Source organism: Heterodontus francisci, chromosome 30 (genome assembly GCF_036365525.1).
Source record: "Heterodontus francisci isolate sHetFra1 chromosome 30, sHetFra1.hap1, whole genome shotgun sequence".
NCBI lineage: Eukaryota > Metazoa > Chordata > Chondrichthyes > Heterodontiformes > Heterodontidae > Heterodontus > Heterodontus francisci.
Genome location: NC_090400.1, coordinates 3952070 through 3972982, shown reverse-complemented (window position 1 = coordinate 3972982; position 20913 = coordinate 3952070). Strand labels below are relative to the sequence as shown.

General features: G+C 44.2%; 1 protein-coding gene across 4 annotated transcripts in view; it reads right to left on the bottom strand.

The window, feature by feature from the left end:
- The window catches only part of LOC137346548 (SH2B adapter protein 2-like), a 249717-nt gene that overhangs the window by 190315 nt on the left and 38489 nt on the right, over nt 1-20913 (bottom strand). The window contains exon 1 of one of the 4 annotated variants that reach the window (XM_068010036.1): nt 1587-1657. The exons of the other annotated variants lie outside the window; for them this stretch is intronic. The gene's annotated coding sequence lies outside the window, so the exon portion shown is untranslated. Of the gene's footprint in view, nt 1-1586; nt 1658-20913 lie in introns of those variants that run through there. 4 annotated transcript variants of the gene reach the window in all.

Sequence of the window (20913 nt, the reverse complement as noted above, 5' to 3'; positions counted from 1 at the left end):
TTTCTAAGGGTCTGTATCTCTTTGCTTCCTGCCCATTCATGTATCTGTCAAGATACATCTTAAAAGACGCTATCGTGCCCGCGTCTACCACCTCCGCTGGCAACGCGTTCCAGGCACCCACCACCCTCTGCGTAAAGAACTTTCCACGCATATCCCCCCCTAAACATTTCCCCTCTCACTTTGAACTCGTGACCCCTTGTAATTGAATCCCCCACTCTGGGAAAAAGCTTCTTGCCATCCACCCTGTCTATACCTCTCATGATTTTGTACACCTCAATCAGGTCCCCCCTCAACCTCCGTCTTTCTAATGAAAATAATCCTAATCTACTCAACCTCTCTCCATAGCTAGCGCCCTCCATACCAGGCAACATCCCGGTGAACCTCCTCTGCACCCTCTCCAAAACATCTACATCCTTTTGTTGTCATCTTTATACTAACTGTATTGACTCTCTACATGGGGCCAGCAACAGCCTAATACCTATTTCAGGTGCTACTCCTCAGTGCCCACATGTTGAGCATCACTAGGTTGTTTGCCATCATCATAAGTGACTCAAGTCCTGCCCTCAGCCCCTCAGTTACCCCAGTTTAGCTTTGGATAATTAAAGTCACTCATTATTGCTTTGCTGTTATATCTGATCATATCTACATATCTATCTCCATTCCATTCACTGATCTGCAATAGACTCCCAGTAGAGTAACAGTTCCTTTCTCATTTCATAACACTTACCAAATATGGAAAAATATTTAAAGCAGAGGAATCTACAGGGCAATTCTTACAGACTTGTTAATTTGGGATTGTTCCAGCAAAGAGTCAGCAACAGATATGATGGGCTGAAAGGTTCCCTATCTGTAGGCCTCAATGAGTTGAAGGTGCTAGTTCACCATTCCATCGATCATCCTTACATTTGAATTCTGCATTCATTATGCAAAGGACCTAAGGCCTGTTTCAGACGTGGGCCCTGGACGCTGCTTTTTCTGCCATTAACAATATGGCGGGCAGCACTTCTGGCATGCCTTTTAGATGTTTAGGCACCCATTTTATGCCTGAGAAACTGGTGGTGCGCCATTAAATTTCAAGGCATCTGAGAGCATTGTTTATATTTACAATGGAAAGAAGAGGCTCTTTAAACTGAAGTATGAAGTCTCTTCAAATCACTTGAGAGCTACAGCAAATTAGATTATGAATTTTGAAAGGCCTTGAGGGTCATTCAAGAAGCCAAGTGGGATCAATGGGATTATCAATAAGTAAATAACAACTGAGGTGGCAGTTCAGGCGCATGTTTCGCACCCCACCCAATTTTCATTTCCATCACGTGGTGTAAATTTATCCAATAATTCTAAAGTATTGTTTCAAAAAAATCAGCAGTGATGATTGAAAGGGTATCTCTGGTTTACAAATAACTGATAGACTGTACTCTTCAGCACACCCAAAGCAGGCATGTTTGGGGTGTGGAGAAAGCATTGTACTGAGCCAGCACTCAAGGCAATGAGCAGTGGAGAGACCTAACTGCATGGGTAAAAGTGTTGCCCAGATAGAAGGTCATAAGGAACTAGTCTGCTAGGAGGAGATGGATTGTGCCACCTACTTCATGGTAGGGTGCTAGGCATGGATAGATTGGTGCTGAATTCTTAGTAACTGCTGTAGGCTGAGAGAGCTGCTGTAGACTGGGAGGATGGTGATTATCATCTTCCAGATCAAGGACAGGAAACAGCCATTTTCCTTTGAGTTTCCCTTTTGAGGCCAGGCACTAAGATCCTACTTTGGACACAGTCGTCCAGGGCATAGGAGATCTGAGTGATAACAAAAATAGTTATTCAGGATACCAGCACAGACATCAGATACATTGGAGGGCCAATCAAACAGGAACTTTCAACAGAGGAACATGTCAGGCAGATTGTTTCTTTATACAAGATGAAGGAACATTGTGAATTGTTATGTTTTACATTAGATTTTGAGATCCCAGCATGGTGTGGTTTGAAATTCTCACAATTGTTTCCGTGGGAGATGGTGTAAGTCTCGCGCAGGCCGTACCCATATCCGCAGCAGGTGTCCAAGGTGAACAGCCTCTGGCATGTTGGAACAAAGTAGGTAAGGGAAGTCGGCAAGTCAGAAAAATGATCATGCTCGAGTTATTCTTAAAATGCTGATGTTTAAAACCAATCACAATTTACATCATGACTCACATTCACAATGTTCCTCATTGCACAATACAACAGGAATGACATATTATACCCCACAGTGGAGTGTAAAATCGGACAGGGTGTGAAACCAATGCTGTACCCGATATCACCAGCTTCTTGAAGGGAGAGATAGATTAAAATTATCCCCAATACCTGCCGAGCATTTCCACTATTCTCTGGTTTAGTTTCAGATTTCCAGCATTTTGCCTCTTTTTATTTTTTATTTAGATGATTCAATCATAACAAATTTCCTGTAAACCACTGCTCACATTTTTCATGCTGCCTTTCCATCTTCAGCTTCCTTCTCTGATTAGGGCTGTTTATTCACACTGAATTCACCCAATACTATTCAAAGCTTTAAAGGTCAAAGCCCACTTAATTAGCCGTCACACTGATTGAATCCATGGCTGCAGCCATTCATCAGTAAACTCTTCCCAAACAAACTTAAAATTGTACTTTATTCTTATAGCTTGCTCCCAACTCTATATGGACAGTGGAATTCACGAGGAAGGAACAAAAATAAATTTAAAGAGTTTTAAAAGTTAGTTTCTCAGGGAAACTAGCTGATTGCCTGGAAGTAAAGTACTACATAGAGTTTGTTGCAGAGAAACAGGCCATTCAGCCCAACTAGTCTGTGTTGGTGTTTATGCTCCACAAGAACCTCCTCCCACCCTACTTCAACTACCCCCATCAGCATAATCTTCTATTCCCTTCCCCTTAAATGCATCAATACCATTTGTCTGAACCATTCGCTGTGGTAGCAAGTTCCACATTCTAACCACTCTCTGGGTAAAGAACTTTCTCCTGAATTCTTTATTGTTTTTAATAGTGACTATCTTATGTTTATGACCCCATGTTTTGGACTACCCCACAAGGATACCCTAGCCTTTAATAGGACACCACCTAGCAGCCTTACAATAAAAGTCAAAGCACGTGGAATCAAGAGACAAGTCCCAGAATGGAAAGCAAGGCAGAATTCAGAAGCTAGAGGTAGAGGTTAAAGGTTATTTTATGCCCAGCACAGGCATGTCCTATTCATAACTTGGTCTCCTTTTTAAAAAATCTTTAAAAATACAGACTACAGAAAAAGCAGCAGACAAGGGAGTACCATCATGCTTTAAAAACTGAAGGCTGAAACATCTCAAGGTCTCCGAACCTATTCCTTTTCAAGAGAACAGTATAGAAAACCCACTCCTAGTGATGAGACGACAAGCAACTAGCTTCATGACCTGCTGAAAATCCACCTCTTCGACAGAATCCTGCAACATCTTTGATATACGACTCAGGATATCGAATCCACCTAACTATCTGCCTAACTAACAGGAGTGAAAACACCTTCTTCACCAGTTCTGCAACACGCGCCTTTTCCGCAAGGCAAGCCAAATCACATGACCTCTGAACTATTCCTTTGTTGGCAATTTGTTAAAGTACACTATCCTTTTAATGGCTTTCTTTCTCGTGTGTGTGTGTGTGTGTGTGTGTGTGTGTGTGTGTGTGTGTGTGTGTGTGTGTGTGTGTGTGTGTGTGTGAGTGAGTGAGTGAGTGAGTGAGTGAGTGAGTGAGTGAGTGAGTGAGTGAGTGAGTGAGACGTAGCATTAGTCTTTGAGGGTGAACGTGAGTAAAAATAATCCTCTTTATTTAAACCCACAAAAAGCGTGCTGCTGGTTATTCAAATTGACCACACGCGCAGAAGTTGAGAAACAAACACACATTTCCCTTGTCAAAAACACACTGATTATGGACAGTAAAGGGAAATGAACTGGGGTTTCAGTTCTCTCTCAATTCTGCCTATAATGGTCGTTACTCAGATTAGCAAAAGGTGGGAAGTGGTATTCCACAGGGATTGGTGCCAGGACCACAGTTGTTCACTATTTTTTTTTTAATTTATTCATGGGATGTGGAGCTGGCCGGGCCAGCATTTATTGCCCATCCCTAGTTGCCCATGAGAAGGTGGTGCTGAGCCGCCTTCTTGAACTGCTGCAATCCATGTGGGGTAAGTATACCCACAGTGCTGTTAGGAAGGGAGTTCCAGGATTTTGTCCAGGGACACTGAAGGAACAGCGATATTGTTCCAAGTCAGGATGGTGTGTGACTTGGAGGGGAACTTGCAGGTGGTGGTGTTCCCATGCATCTACTGCCCCTGTCCTTCTAGTTGGTAGAGGTCGCGGGTTTGGAAGGTGCTGTCAAAGGAGCCTTGGTGCATTGCTGCAGTGCATCTTGTAGATGGTACACACTGCTGCCACTGTGCGTCGGTGGTGGAGGGAGTGAATGTTGAAGGTGGTGGATGGGTTCCAATCAAGCGGGATGTTTTGTCCTGGATGGTGTAGAGTTTCTTGAGTGTTGTTGGAGCTGCACCCATCCAGGCAAGTGGAGGATAATCCATCACACTCCCGTCAATCTTCAACTAGATGTGCCAGGTGAATGATCCATCTCGGCCTTCTCCTGAAGTCTCCAGCATCACAGATGCCAGTCGTCAGCCAATTCGATTCACTCCACGTGATATCAAGAAACGACTGAAGGCACTGGATACTGCAAAGGCTATGAGCCCTGACAACATTTCGGCAATAGTACTGAAGACCTGTGCTCCAGAACTAGCTGCGCCCCTAGCCAAGCTGCTCCAGTACAGCTGCAACACTGGCATTTACCCGGCAATGTGGAAAATTGCCCAAGTATGTCCTGTACACAAAAATTAGGATAAATCCAACCTGGCCAATTACCACCCTATCAGTATACTCTCAATTTTCAGTAAAGTGATGGACGGCGTCATTGACAGTGCTATCAAGCAGTACTTGCGTAGCAATAACCTGCTCAGTGATGCTCAGTTTGGGTTTTGCCAGGACCACTCAGCTCCTGACCTCATTACAGCCTTGGTCCAAACATGGACAACAGAGCTGAACTCCAGAAGTGAGGTGAGAGTGACTCCCCTTGATATCAAGGCAGCATTTGACCGAGTATGGCATCAAGGGGCCCTAGCAAAACTGGAGTCAATGGAAATCGGGGGTGGGGAAACTCTCCACTGGTTGGAGCCATACCTAGTACAAAGGAAGATGGTTGTGGTCATTGGAGGTCAATCATCTTAGTCCCAGGACATCACTGCAGGTGTTCCTCAGGGTAGTGTCATAGGCCCAACCATCATTCAGCTGCTTCATCAATGACTTTCACTCCATCATAAGGTCAGAAGTGGGGATGTTCACTGATGATTGCACAATGTTCAGCACCATCCACTACTCCTCAGATACTGAAGCAGTCCATGTAGAAATTCAGCAAGACCTGGACAATATCCAGGCTTGGGCTGATGAGTAGTAAGTAACATGTTTGCTACACAGGTGCCAGGCAATGACCATCTGCAACAAGGGAGAATCTAACCATTGCCCCTTGACGTTCAATGGCATTATGCTCGCTGAATCCCCCACTGTCGACATCCTAAAGGTTACCATTGACCAGAAACTGAACTAGAGTAGCCATATAAATACTGTGGCTACAAGAGGAGGTCAGAAGCTAGGAGTCTTGCAGCGGGTAACTCACCTCCTTACTCCCCAAAGCCTGTCAACCATCCACAAGGCACAAGTCAGTAGTGTGATGGAATACTCTCCACTTGCCTGGATGGGTGCAGCTCCAACAACACTCAAGAAGCTCGACACCATCCAGGACAAAGCAGCCCGCTTGATTGGCACCTTATCCACAAACATTCACTCCCTCCACCACCAATGCACAGTGGCAGCAGTGTGTACCATCTACAAGATGCACTACAGCAACACACCAAGGCTCCTTAGACAGCACCTTCCAAACCCGTGACCTCTACCAACTAGAAGGACAAGGGTAGCAGATGCATGGGAACACCACTACCTGCAAGTTGCCCTCCAAGCCATACGTCGTTCCTTCACTGCCGCTGGGTCAATATCCTGGAACTTCCTTCCTAACAGCACTGTTGGTGTACCGACCCCGCATGGACTGCAGCGGTTCAAGAAGGCAGCTCACCACCACCTTCTCAGCGGCAAATAGGAATGGCCAATAAATGCTGGCCTAGCCAGCGACACCCACATCCCATGAATGAATAAATAAACGTGTGCCTTGTCGATGGTGGACAGGCATTGGGGAATCAGGAGGTTGAGTTACTCCGCAGGATTCCTCGCCTTTGACCTGCTCTCATAGCCATGGTATTTATATGGCTATTCCAGTTCAGTTTCTGATCAATGCTAACACCCAGGATGTTGATAGTGGGGGATTCAGCAATTGTAATGCTATTGAATGTCCACGAAGATGGTTAGATTCTCTTTTGTGTGAGATAATCATTGCCTGTGTTACGAACAAGGCGGGAAAAATGCACTGTTAATTCAGTCCCACTACTCCACAGGTCACAGCATATCAATAAAGTTTTCCACCTACCAAAGAACATCCATATTAAACACTTTATTTGTCCCCCAAAATAAACCACACCAAACCAGTTTTCTTTAAACAACAATAACATTAACTATTTATTAGAAAAGAAATAATAGGTGTCAACTATAAAATGAGATAAATCTATATATATATAAAAATCCTTATCCTTCTCAACACTCACACACACACAAACACATATATTCAAGAACTGGTTAACCAGGGAAAAGGGATTTTTTGGTTTACAGCTGTTTCCTAGGAATAAAAAGGGAACATTAAAATGATTGAGTTTATCACTTTCTGATAGGATGTTTTCAGTACAGTGAAGTGTCTCCGAGTCGAATAGTCAGATGCCACCCAAAGTCTCTCCAGGCGAGGTTGATGAACAGTTTGTGATGGGTAGGCATTCAAGGCAATTTGTCTGCAGCAGGGTCACACAGGTCTTTCAACAGGGGTGCAGCAACCAGTCTGCTCAGGACTCGCAGCAGCAACACAGCTTTCTGCAGGTTCCAGCGTTTCCCAAAACAGGAACCACTTGAGGCAGGGATTCTTCAAAGACTGGAGGCAATAGGAATCTTCTACCTCTGACATACAGGGGTTTCTTCTCTGAAAATCAGTTTTCTTCTACAGAGAGAAGTAACTCTTTTTTCCTGGGTCTTTTTTCTCTCTCCAGGCAGATCACAGCCACATTTCAAAATGCAGGATTTCCTTTCAAGAGATGCAAGTCTTCCTTTACAGAGAGAGGTCTTTTTCTCCGGTTTCCAGGCAGGTCACAGCCAGATTTCAAACTACCTGCTCCTTGTTCAACTCACTGGTCTTATCACAATCCAAAAGTGAAACTAACTTCAACAATCAAATCACATGACAATTGTAAATCTTGACCTGTCATTCCCCTGCTGTTTAGAAACAGGTGCTTTGCAGTCTGTGTAATGCACACAGTTCAAACGAACCAAGTTTCAGCAACGTCCACAGAGAAAAATCCTTTCCTCAGTTATAAAAGCGCACAGAATCCTAAGCTTTCAATACAAAAACAAAACTCTTATAACACCTGGCACTTGTGTGGCGTGAATGTTACTTGTTACTTATCAGCCCAAGCCTGGATATTGTCCAGGTCTTGCTGCATTTCTACAAGGACTGCTTACTGAAATGAATTGGATTTTTGAATCAGAAGGAGAATTTCAAAATTTGCAGATGAACCAAACTGGGAGTGTAATTAATATAGAGGAGAACTGTAACAAAATACAGGAAGATATTAATAAACTTGCAGAATGGAGGTGTAATAATTTCAATATAGATAAGCGTGAGGTGAAACATTTTGTTAGGAAGAATAAAGAGGCTGCACAGTTCTTAGAAAATAAGAGTATAAATGGGGTAGAGGAACAGAAGAATCTGGGGGCACAGGTACACAAATCACTAAAAGTAGCAACGCTGGTTAATAAGGCCATAAAAAAAAACAAAGCACTGGAGTTTATTTCTAGTGGGACAGAATTGAAAAGCACAGAAGTTATGCTAAACTTGTATAGAACTTTGGTTGACTATACTTGGAGTACAGTGAGCAGTTCCGGTCTCTATGTTGTAAAAAAGCATATAGAGGCATTGGAAAAAGGTATCAAAAAAATTACCAGGGTGATACCAAAACTGAGAGGTTATAATTATCAGGAATGATTGAACAGGCTGGTGCTCTTTTCTCCAGGAAAGAAAAGACTGAGGATGACCTGATAGAGGTCTTTAAGGTTATGGAAGGGTTTGATAGGGTAGACATAGAAAATACATTTCCACTTGCGGGCGAGACCAGAGCTAATGCCGTAAATACAAGATCTTCACTAATAAATCTGTAGTATAATGTGATATAGGTTGTTGCTTGGTCAATGAAAGGATGTGTCACAGATTGTACAGGACCTCGTGGAGGTGTATTGCAATTGAAGCCATAGATGCTAGACATTTGTAAATAAACTCTAGTTACCTTAACCAACAGACTAATATCTTCATTTGGTACAAAGAGTATAGTAACCAGGATATTAAATGGTGGCAGCAAAAAGGCGATTGTAGAAGAGAAGAAGAAATAAAAACAAAATGCTGGAAATACTCAGCAGGTCTGGCAGCATCTGTGGAGAGAGAAGCAGAGATAATATTTCAGGTCTGTGACCTTTCATCCAAAAAACAGAAGAAGATGGAAAGGTCATTGCCCTTGCCAGAGAACTTTGAGCGGGTAGCAGGTCCGAACCAAGTAGAGGCGTGGCCGAAATGGATCTGGAGGTTTGAGAGGTACCATTCTATGTCGGGGTTAGCTCAGAGACCAGACAAAGAGCGGGTCTGTACATTGTTATACGCCATGGGGTGTGCAGACAACATTTCTATAACCCAAGGAATTGATCAGAACCAAACTACTTATACCGAAGTTTAAAAGCTTTAGAAGAATATTTCAAGGTCAGGAAAAAGAAATAATTGAACAGGCAAAGTTTATCAAGTGCACCCAGAGAAAAGGAGAACGCATTGATTTGTTTATTAATGACCTATACAAGATTGCAGATGATTATGAGCATGGAAGATTGTGTGAGGAATTGATTCGAATCGCAGCTGGGGTTATAGACAATGTGCTGTCAGATCAGCTACAGATGAGCGAAGACTTAAGTTCACAAAAAAATAGTTATGCAGACAGGCAAAGGTTAGAAAATTCAACTGACCGTAGTTCCAGAGGACAGGGAGAGTCCGATCTCGAAAGCATTAGACTCAGTGGAGTGTGAGGAAAAAAAATGTTGTTATTCATTCATAGGATGTGGGCGTCGCTGGCCAGGCCAGCATTTATTGCCCATCTCTAATTGCCCTTGAGAAGGTGGTGGTGAGCTGCCTTCTTGAACCGCTGCAGTCCATTTGGGATTGGTATACCCACAGTGCTGTTAGGAAGGGAGTTCCAGGATTTTGACCCAGCGACAGTGAAGGAACGGCGATATAGTTCCAAGTCAGGATGGTGTGTGACTTGGAGGAGAACATGCAGGTGGGGGTGTTCCCATGCATTTGCTGCCCTTGTCCTTCTAATTGGCAGAGGTCGCGGGTTTGGAAGGTGCTGTCTGAGGAGCCTTGGTGCATTGCTGCAGTTCATCTTGTAGATGGTACACACTGCTGCCACTGTGCGTCGGTGGTGGAGGGAGTGAATGTTTGTGGATGGGGTGCCAATCTACGGGCTGCTTTGTCCTGGATGGTGTCGAGCTTCTTGAACATTGTGCAATCATCAGCGAACATCCGCACTTCTGACCTTATGATTGAAGGAAGGTCATTGATGAAGCAGCTGAAAATAGTTGGGCCTTGGACACTACCCTGAGGAACTCCTGCAGTGATGTCCTGGAGCTCAGATGGCTGACCTCCAACAACCACAACCACAATGAAATGGAATGGTGCCAAAAAGGCAGAAAGGCAGGAAAGGCATCTAGATGCAGCAGCACTGAACTGAAGATGTGGCCAAGAGAGGCACTGGTGGGAAAATTGCCCAGCCAGGGAGGTGGAATGTTTCCAAAGTAAAAAAAGGGGGCATTTCCAGTTGATGTGTCGCACCAAGAGGCAAATGCTGCAGACCAGCAAAGGGACAAATCATTTAAACAGGAGAATAAATGAGGTACAAGATGAGCAAACGAATGAAACTCCTTTCTTAGGAGAAATACAAGGAGCAAATGAAAATTGCTGGACAGCAGATATCAGGGTAGGAGAAAATAAAATTAGCTTTAAGTCAGAAACAGGAGCAGCGGTTTTCATGGCTAAAGAAGGGAAGCTTTAGAACAACAAACAAGAAGCTATATGGGCCTGGAGGCATAGAGCTGAAAGTTATAGGGGAACGAAAAACGATTTTAAGACACAAGAATAAAGAGATTCCTGAAACGCTGTATATTATTAAGAATCAGAGTTCTTCGTTACTCACCAGGAAGGCATGTGTCAACCTACAACTGATATGAAGGGTACAAGAAATTAAGGGACAAGAGAAACAGCCAAGAGATTTGAGAGCTGAATTCTTGAAGCTATTTAGAGGATTGGGAAAATTGAAGACAGAATATCACATCACTCTGAGAAGAGGCAGAGCCTGTGTGTTTATTCACACTGAGAAAGGTCTCACATCCACTCCTGGAAAAGGTTAAAAGAGAAATAGAAGCAATGCAGAACCAAGGAGTGATATCAGCAATAATTAAACCAACTAGATGGTGCTGTGGTGTGGTTCCATTGAAGAAACCAAATGGATCCATAAGAATTTGTGTCGACCTCACAACTTAATAAAGCATTAGAGAGAGAGAGAGATCCATCCAATGGCATTAGTGGATGAAAGTTTGGCAAAACTGGGAAAATGCTCCATATTTACGAAATTAGACATTTTGGCAGTTACCTTTGGACAAAGAGTCTAAATTGTTGACAACATTTAGAATACCATTGGGCAGATTCTGTTTCAACAGGTTACTATTTGGTATTACGGCAGCACCTGAGATCTTTCAGAGAACGATGTCAAGGATCCTGGAAGGTTTAGAGAGGATAATCTGTCACATGGATGATGTCTTAATTCATGGAGCTAATCAGAAAGAACACGACACAAGGGTAAGAGCAGCTTAACAAAGACTAGAAGAAGCAAGTCTCACATTAAATGAGAAGTGAGTATTTTTGCAACCAACAGTGAGGTTTCTTGGTCATATAATTGATGGGTCAGGTATCAAGGCAGATCCACAGAAGATGGAGGCAATAAAAAATTTCCCAGAACCAAAGAACATAACAGAACTACAAAGATTCATGAGAATGGTGAATCAGGTAGGGAAATTCTTACTAAATTTAGCTGCTAAAGAGCAGTAATATCTGGTGCTGGGGAGAAATCCAGAAAAAATCCTTTGAGAAAATCAGAGATGTTAACTTTATCAGAGGTGTTAGCGTACTGTGATCCAGGGCTAATGGCCATAATAGCGGCGGATGCATCAGCGACAGGATTAGTTGTAGTCTTGTTTCAAGTCCAGAAGGATGGAAGATGCAGACCTGTATATTTTTCTTCTTGTTCGTTAACTGAAACCAAATAGAGATATGCAGAAAGCGTTGGCAGCAATGTGGGCTTGCAAAAAAATTTTCGGACTACGTATTGGGCCTTAGGTTTAAGATTGAAACTGATCACAATCCCACTGATTTACATCCTTCCTTAAATAAGGAGACCAGTATTGTACATAGTACTCCAGATGTAGTCTCACCAAATACCCTATATAGCTGAAGCATAGCCGGCAACTTCTGTATTTAATTCCCCCGCGATAAATGACAACATTCTATTAGCTTTCCTAATTTCTTGCTGAACCTGCATAGTAACCTTTTGTGAATCATGCACTAGGACACCTAGATCCCTCTGCATCTCGGAACTCTGCAATCTCTCACCATTTAAATAACATGCTTCTTTTTTATTCTTACTGCCAAAATGGACAATTTCCCACTTTCCCACATTATACTCTATTTGCCAGGTCTTTGCCCACTCACTTAACCTATCAATATCCCTTTGTAGCCTCTTTATGTCCTCTTCGCAAGTTACTTTCCTACCTATCTTTGTGTCATCAGCAAATTTAGCAACCATATCTTCAGACCCTTCATCTAAGTCATTTATATAAATGATTAAAGGTTGAGGCCCCAGCACAGATCCCTGTGGCACACCTGTCGTTGCATCGTTCCAGGGAAACAGCAGGTTACAGCAGATGCATTATCAGGAGCAACAGTTGGAAGACCTTGGAAGAGATGTCTTACTTCTGTAGGAAGTAGAAGTCTTTGCTTTAACAATAACGGAGAATTTACCAGCAACAGCTCAGAAATTGAGTGAAATCACAAATTTGCATAAAGACAATGAAATATGCAAAAGAATAAGGACACTGTCAATACTGTTCTGAAGGGTCACTGACCTGAAACGTTAACTCTGCTTCTCTCTCAACAGATCCTGACAGACCTGCTGAGTATTTCCAGCATTTCTTGTTTTTATTCCAGATTTCCAGCATCTGCAGTATTTTGCTTTTATATAAGAATACTGTCAAAATGGTTGGCCAGAATATATGCCACACAACCTGGTTTTAAGGAAATATCATGAGCAAAGGAGTATTGTGGATGATTTTCTAGTCTTGGTCATCCCAAGAGCTTTAAGATTAGATATCTTGGAGAAATTATATCATGGTCATTTAGGGATCACTAAATGTAAAGCAAGAGTGCACAACACAGTATGGTGGCCTGGGATATCAAAAGATATTGAAATGATATCCAGATGCATCACATGTGCTACTACCAGACAAGATATGAAAGAGCTACTCATGTCATCTTCGCTTCCATCCAGACCAGGGGAGCATCTAGGAATGGACCTTTTTGAGCATAAAGGAAAGATGTTCCTTATTGTCGTTGACTATTACTTGAGATGAGTTGAAGTTAAATTACGACATGGCTAGAGTCAGAAGCTGTGATCAAAGTTTTGAGAGATTTTTGCTACACACAGCATTCCAGATACTGTGATATCTGACAATGGGCCGCAATTTGCGAATAAACGTTTCAAAGAGTTTACTGAAACGTACAGATTTGTTCATGTCGCTAGTTCACTGAGGTACTCACAGGCCAATGGAGAAGCTAAGGGAGGTGTATGAACTGTGAAGATGTTATTGAAGAAAAATGAAGGTTTCCAGCTGGCACTGTTAAGCTATCGATCTACACCACTCCAGAATGGGTTAGCCCCATGCGAATTGTTAATGGGAAGAAGGTTGAAGACACAACTTCCTATACTCCCAAGTACACGAAAGTTTAGTTTAGTTTAGTTTAGACATACAGCACTGAAACAGGCCCTTCGGCCCACCGAGTCTGTGCCGACCATCAACCACCCATTTATACTAACCCTACACTAATTCTATATTCCTACCACATCCCCACCTGTCCCTATATTTCCCTATCACCAACCTATACTAGGGGCAATTTATAATGGCCAATTAACCTATCAACCTGCAAGTCTTTGGCATGTGGGAGGAAACCGGAGCACCCGGAGGAAACCCACGCAGACACAGGGAGAACTTTCAAACTCCACACAGGCAGTACCCAGAATTGAACCCGGGTCCCTGGAGCTGTGAGGCTGCGGTGCTAACCACTGCGCCACTGTGCCGCCACGCATTAGTGCAGATGACTTGAAAAAAAGTGAGGGAGACAGGATAGAGAGCGGTCAATTCAAGCAGAGAATTATGATAGGCGCTACAGAGTGAGAAATCTGTCAGATATCCAACCTGGAGAATCTGTTTGGGTTAAAGACCAGAGTCAATATGAAGAAGTGATAAAGAAATCAACATATCCACTATCATACATTGTCCAGACTGATTAGAGAATGATAATAAGGAACAGAAGATCATTGGCACTGTCACACAAAAGAAACAAATGGAAGGCAAGAGAATCTGTCATCAGAGAGAGTTGATGATCTGGTGATACTGCAGTCAACAGATAACCCAGAGGACAACAGGAGTAAAGAACTTGAGTCATCGAATAGTTCCACTCAAATACAAGAAAGTGAGGAGGAAGAACTAAAAGACTCGAAACCTCAAATATCTTCAAGTGAAAGGAGAACGCGTTGTGGCAGAGTCAATAAAACGCCACAACGTTACTTAACTGGATGAATGAAGTCAGAGATTTGGGGCAGATGTAGTATAATGTGATGTAGGTTGTTAATGGGTAGATTATGTAAATAGACTGTAAGCATCATTACAGGATGTGTTGTCACAGATTGCACAGTACCTCGTGTGAGGAGTCTTGTAGTGGAAGCCATAGAAGTTAAGTATTTGTAGATAATCTCCAGTTACCTTAACCCATAAACTAATATCTTTGTTTGGTACAAAGAGCATAGCAACCTGGATATTACAAAATCCAGTAGTGAATTTAGGAGAAACATCTTTACCCAGAAAGTGGTTAACATGTGGAACTCGTCACCACAATGGGTGGCTGAGGCAAATATTATAGATGCTTTGAAGGAGAAGCTAGATAAACACATGAAGGAGAAAGGTATAGTAGATTATGTTGCTGGGATTAGATGAAGAGGGATGGGAGGATCGTGTGGCACATAAACACCAGCATGGAGCTACTGAGCTGAATAGCCTGTTACTGTGCTGTCAATTCTTTGTAATTTGTTGCCACAATGAGTCCTCACTGCCTCCTTGGCAGCACATTCCCTATATTTTCCATCCTTCGTGTAAAGTAATTGCATCTAAACTCTCGTCTCGTTTTAAACATATCGGTCACAAAATTGGGCTCTATAGCACCACTGGTGTCATAGCTATGGGAGACAAAGATGCTAAAAATGACAGCTGATCTGCTTACAGACACTTACACTGCTGATGCATGGGATGCCATGCTTGGAAGGATGCGGGTGTGCCCGTGTGTGCTGGAAGCATGCAGGGTCGGAAGATCATGACATCACTCAACATCTAAGGCTGATTTGGTGCCCGAACTGCCATTTTGGATTCACAGGTCCTGTTAATCCTTCTTTTAAACACGGTCAGCTGAACTTTCAGCTACATGAGGGACCTACCACATATGTTATTTTTAGGCATCAGCATGGGACTTGCAGGTGAGGTGCTTTTGACTTTCCTTTGCTGCTGCAGAGTTAGTGGGATGACTGAGTACTATGTTGCTGAAGGAGCTCTCATAAATTGTTGGAGTCAGAAGGACTGGTGCTGGACTTTTCCAAGGAGTTTAGTGGAGATTGAAGGCCTCTGAGCAGAAAGACTGCCATCAGCCATGGGAGTTATAGTTGCAGCCCCTCCTGGACTGCAGCATGACAGGGAAATGGAGCACAGGCAGCAGAGAGGGGAAGCAGTGTGGAGAGGAAGGAGGAGGAAGGCTCTCAATAGAAGGCTGTACCACCTAGGGTATTTAGGGAGCACTTTTCCCATCTCCACCTCAGCCAGGAGCAGTTTCGGAGGTAGATATGATTCACTAAGGAGGTGGTCACATTTGTTAATTGTATATTAATTGTGTTCAATTGTATGCACACGGTGGGTATTAACTGGGGATTCATTTAAGCTCCTTTAAATAGACACAGACTAAAACTGTGGTTGCTGGGTTTGGCGGTGTAAGCATTACTCTGCAAATAAATATAAAAGTGTGTAAAGATTGACTCCAGTTCTATCCTTCATTAACTGGCTTTCCCATAGTAGATGTTTGCCTAAAGGTGAAGGTTGGAAGCGAAGAAAATAAATTTCAGAAAGAAAATTACAATCCTAGTAGCCATTGTGAAAAATATCACAGTATGATTACCCTCCAATGTTCTCAGAATCTGAACCATATAACCAGTGGAAGAATGAAGTGGATATGTGGACACAGGTTACATCGTTGCCAAAGAAGAAACAAGGTATGGCCTTGGTATCGTCGCTTCCTACCAGACATAAAATCAGAAGTAAAGTATTTTATGAGCTGGATACCACCAGTTGGATAGTGATCAAGGTTTGGACTTTCTAATAAAGTTCTTGGATGAAATTTACAAGAAAGATGGTCTGTTAAATGCTTATGAGTTATGGTCAGACTTTGATGCATTTCAGAAAATAGATGATCATTCCATGGTGGAATATAACATGGACTTTCATAGTTTGTACAAAAGGTTGACAAAATTCCATTTGGGAATCCCTGGATCAGTACAAGCATTTAAATTGCTGGATTGTGCCAAGGTGTCTCATATGGACAAACTCCTGGTTCTTACTGGTATTCAGTTCTCAGAGAGGGAGACCCTATTGGATCAGATGTCTGCTGCCTTGAAAACAATTCCTGGGGAAACAGTCATTTCCTGCAGCCTTTGTGGAGTAAATGGGACATTCCACAGTGACACAAAGAATAGATTGTCTGATTTTGGAAATGGTCTAGGTACTGGATGCAGACATCAACACAATGGAATGGTTAACGAGAGACAGAATGAGGATGAAAGATTACAGCAGAAAACAGAATAGGAGCAACAATAATAGGTGAATGAATCCCAGGTAAGCCCAAAGAACAGTCAATAGGTGCTTCAGGTATGACGCAAAGTATTATATGCGATGACACTTGACTGAGAATTCTGAGGCAGAAGATGAAGATAATGATGACTCCAAACAAATTATACTGGTCGCAATGAGTTTTAGTTCTGTGATGAATGTATTAGTTGCAGACTCATTTAACTGTGCAGTGCTTGCACTTTGACAGTATGTGGAACAGATTGGTCAAAATTTTGCCTTGATTCACTAAGTAGTGAGGATCGATGCAATGTTAAAGGATTACAAAGGTTGGAGGACCATGAAACCCCTCTTTGTGTCTCCAGTTCACTGGTGGGAAGCGATCAAGGAGAACATCAAGAGGTTCTTCATCTTCAAAAGGTGTTCAGAGGGAGAGAGAGAAATGTCCCGACTCCAGAAAAGTATGCAAAATCTGCTCCGGCTGCAGTCGATGGGGGTCGAAGTAAAGGAGGACCTCCAAGAGGTGAAGAGTCAGCAGGCCTCGTTCTTTGCCACAGAGGCCTCCAAGATCATATTCCGGTCCAGAGTCCGCTCCATTGAGCAGGATGAGACATGCTCACGTTACTTCTTCCAAAAGGTACACAGAGAGAGCTCTGTGATCAGCAGCCTGAAGGAAGAGGATAGCTCAGTAACGTCTTCACAGTCTGACATACTAAAGATCAGCAAATCCTTTTATGCTGGGCTGTATGATGTGAAGCCTACAGACAGCAGAGCCTCCCAGTCCTTCCTGTCATCGATCACAGAGGTCTTAGACGACAGCATGAGGGAGAGACTGGACAAGCCGCTAACCCTGGACGAGCTGACAAAGGCTGTCAAGTCCTTCGAGACGAGTAAAACTCCCGGAAGCGACGGCTTACCGGTGGAGTTGTACTCGGCCCTGTGGGACTGGGTCGGCCTGGACCTGCTGGAAGTATACGAGAGTATGCTCCTGGCCGGCAGCATGTCAGAATCCATGAGGAAAGGCATCACCACCCTCATCTACAAGCGGAAGGGGGAAGAGGACAGAAATCAGAAATTGGCAGCCCATCTCAATGCTTAATGTTGACAAGATTCTGTCAAAAGTCATAACCAGACGAGTCAAGTCTGCTCTGGAGTTGGTGATTCACACTGATCACACCAGTACTGTACCCGACAGGAAGATCTCTGATCATATCCCTGAGTAGCGCGAGACTATCGCCTATGCACGGGACAGGAGGGTGGACACCTGCCTCATCAGCCTGGACCAGGAGAAAACCTTTGATAGGATATTGCACACCTACATGATGGACGTGTTTTCCAAAATGGGGTTTGGGGAGGGAATCTGCAATTGGATCCAACTGCTCTACACAAATATCAGTAGCGCAGTCTCAATCAATGGGTGGGAATCAGAAAGTTTCCCGATCCAATCTGGAGTCAGACAAGGCTGTCCTCTCTCCCCGGTTTTGTTTGTTTGCTGTACTGAACCCTTTGCTGAGTCTATTAGGAAGGATGCGAGCATAAGAGGGGTGACAATGCCAGGCAGCGGAGGCACTAAGGTTAAAACCTCCCTGTACATGGATGACGTCGCCGTCTTCTGCTCGGACCCACTGTCTGTGCGCAGACAGATGAGCATCTGCGACCAGTTCGAACTGGCCTCGGGAGCCAAAGTTAACCACGGCAAGAGCAAGGCCATGTTCTTTGGGAACTGGGCTGACCGATCCTTTGTCCCCTTCACCATCAGGTCAGACTACCTGAAGGTGCTGGGGATATGGTTCGGAAGGGCCGGGGCATGCACCAAAATCTGGAAGGAGCGAGTAGCCAGGGTACAACATAAGCTGAGCATGTGGGAGCAGCGATCTCTCTCCATTATGAGTAAGAACCTGGTCATCAGGTGCGAGGCGCTCACGTCGTTGCTGCACGTGGCGCAGGTCTGGCCCAAACCCCACTCCTGCACCGTGGCGGTCACCCGAGCCATTTTCCGCTTCATATGGGGATCCAAAATGGACCAGGTCCGGAGGGACACGATGTTCAAACCTCTGGATAAGGGCGGGAAAAACGTACCCAACATCGCCCTCATCCTGATGACTACCTTCGTGTGCGGCTGCATCAAGCTGTGTGTAGATCCCCAGTACACAAACTCCAAGTGTCACTAAGTGCTGAGGTTCTATCTGTCCCCAGTGTTGAGAAGAATGGGCCTGGTCACATTGCCACGAAACGCTCCATCCAGTTGGACCGTGCCGTACTACCTATCCTTCGTGGGAAAGTTTCTGCGGAAAAACACCTTTGACCACCAATCCATCAGGCAGTGGTCTGCACGGAATGTCCTCAAGGTCCTACGGGAAAAGGAGATGGTGGATCCTGTCCGCATGGTTCCCCGAGCAGACTGCCAAAGTCATTTGTTAGAATGCCTCATCACCAGAACTTTCAAACAAGCACCAAGATATAGCTTGGCTGGTGGTGAGAAGAGCCCTCCCAGTCAGATCCTTCCTGCACGCCTGAAGTCTCACCCCCTCCGCACAATGCCCTTGAGGTGGCTGTGGTGGGGAAGAAACAGTTGCCCACCTCCTTCTGGAATGTGTCTTTGCAAAGCAGGTGTGGAAAGAGATGCAGTGGTTTTTGTCGAGGTTCATCCCAAGCAGCTCTGTAACACAGGAGTCTGTGCTCTATTGGCTGTTCCCAGGGACGCACACCGTGATAAACATCAACTGTTACTGGAGGACTATCAATTCGGTGAAAGACGCCCTTTGGTCTGCCCGAAACTTGCTGGTCTTCCAGCGCAAAGAGTTGTCCACCACCGAATGTTGCAGACTGGCACATTCCAAGGTCCAGGACTACGTGCTGAGGGACGCACTAAAGCTTGGGGCAGCCGCAGCAAAGGCCCAATGGGAAAAGACCACTGTGTAAGGTCCCCCACCAAGCTGGACTGAGGGGCTGGATCCATGGAAAACCCCCCGAACTGTATCCAGAAAATATTTGTTTGCAAGGACTGATGAAATCTCTAGTAAGATAGCTGTGCTATTGAGTAAATCTTCTATGAAAAAGGTACACATGAAACATATCATGGAGCATGAAAAGACAATTATTTTTAGAAAGTCAGTGAATCTGCAGTTACATAGACAATTTGCTTACCCTACTTGTCAAAGGTTAAAACTCCTGCTAAAGGATACAGGTGTAGTTGAAGAAGAGTATATGAGGCTAACAGAAGAAATCAGCAAGAAGTGTGAAATTTGTAAGTAGTATCGGAGGACACTGCCACATCCTATTGTAAGCCTTGCATTGTCATGTGACCTTAACAAGGTAGTTGCCATGGATTCAAAAATATGAGACAAAGACAGAAGTATCTTCATGCTACATTTTATAGACCTTGCGACCAGATTTAGTCTTTCTACAATAATACATAGTAAGGACAAAAATATTATAGATAAAATCTTGGAGTAATGGATAGGGACTGACCTTGGGGCACCAGTGAAGTTTCTGACTGATAATGGAGGAACATTTTTAATGAAGAGTTCAGAGAAATGTGTGAAAACATCAACATCATGGTCATGAATACTGCAGCTGCAAGTCTTTTCAGCAATGGACTCGGAAATGAATCACGTGGTGACCAATGAAATCGTAGCTAATCAACCAGATTGTAAGTTGACAGCCACCCTGCCATGGGAAATTCATGCAAAATATTCACTCCAGATTTTTGGAGGGTATAGTCCCTATCAATTTGTTTATGGGTGAAATCCCAAGTTACCTACTGTGCTGTGCGATAGTCCTCCTGCTCTAGGAGGTACTACAATTAGTCCAATTTTGAATGCTTTACAGGCAGGGAGATAGGCTTTCACCAAGGCGGAGGTCTCGGTGAAAATTTGAAGAGCTCTGCGTCATCATAAAGGACTATTTGAGACAGAATTTAATTCAGGAGATTTGGGGTTGGATTTTACCTTAGACGGACAGGAATTCACCACCGTCCCCGGGCATTAACGGTGCCAAGGCGGGACTTCCACCCGCTTGAGGGAGGATGTCCCGCCTCAGTGAGCTGCCGGCCAATCAGTGGGCCAGCAGCTCTTAGCCCCAGCAGTGCCACCGGGAGCAGTGGCCACTGCTGGGACTGCAGCCCAGCTGATGACATGGAGCCAGGAGTGAAGGTAAGTTGGGCATGCCTTACCAGGGGGATTGGTCGTTCCCTGGTGAGGCTAGGGTGGTCATTTGGGGGGTGGGGGTGGGGGGGGGTGGCGTCTTGGGTCCTGGGGGTGGGTTGGGAGGTGGGGGCGGCCCTCAATCAGGCACCCTGTGTCCAGCTGCCATACCAACCCCTGACACGCAGAAAGGCTGGCAGCTATCGCTGGGTAGCCTTTCACGTCCCCAGTATGCCCGCTTGCCATGGGTAAAATACCCATGGAGGCGGACAAGGGCCCCTAAG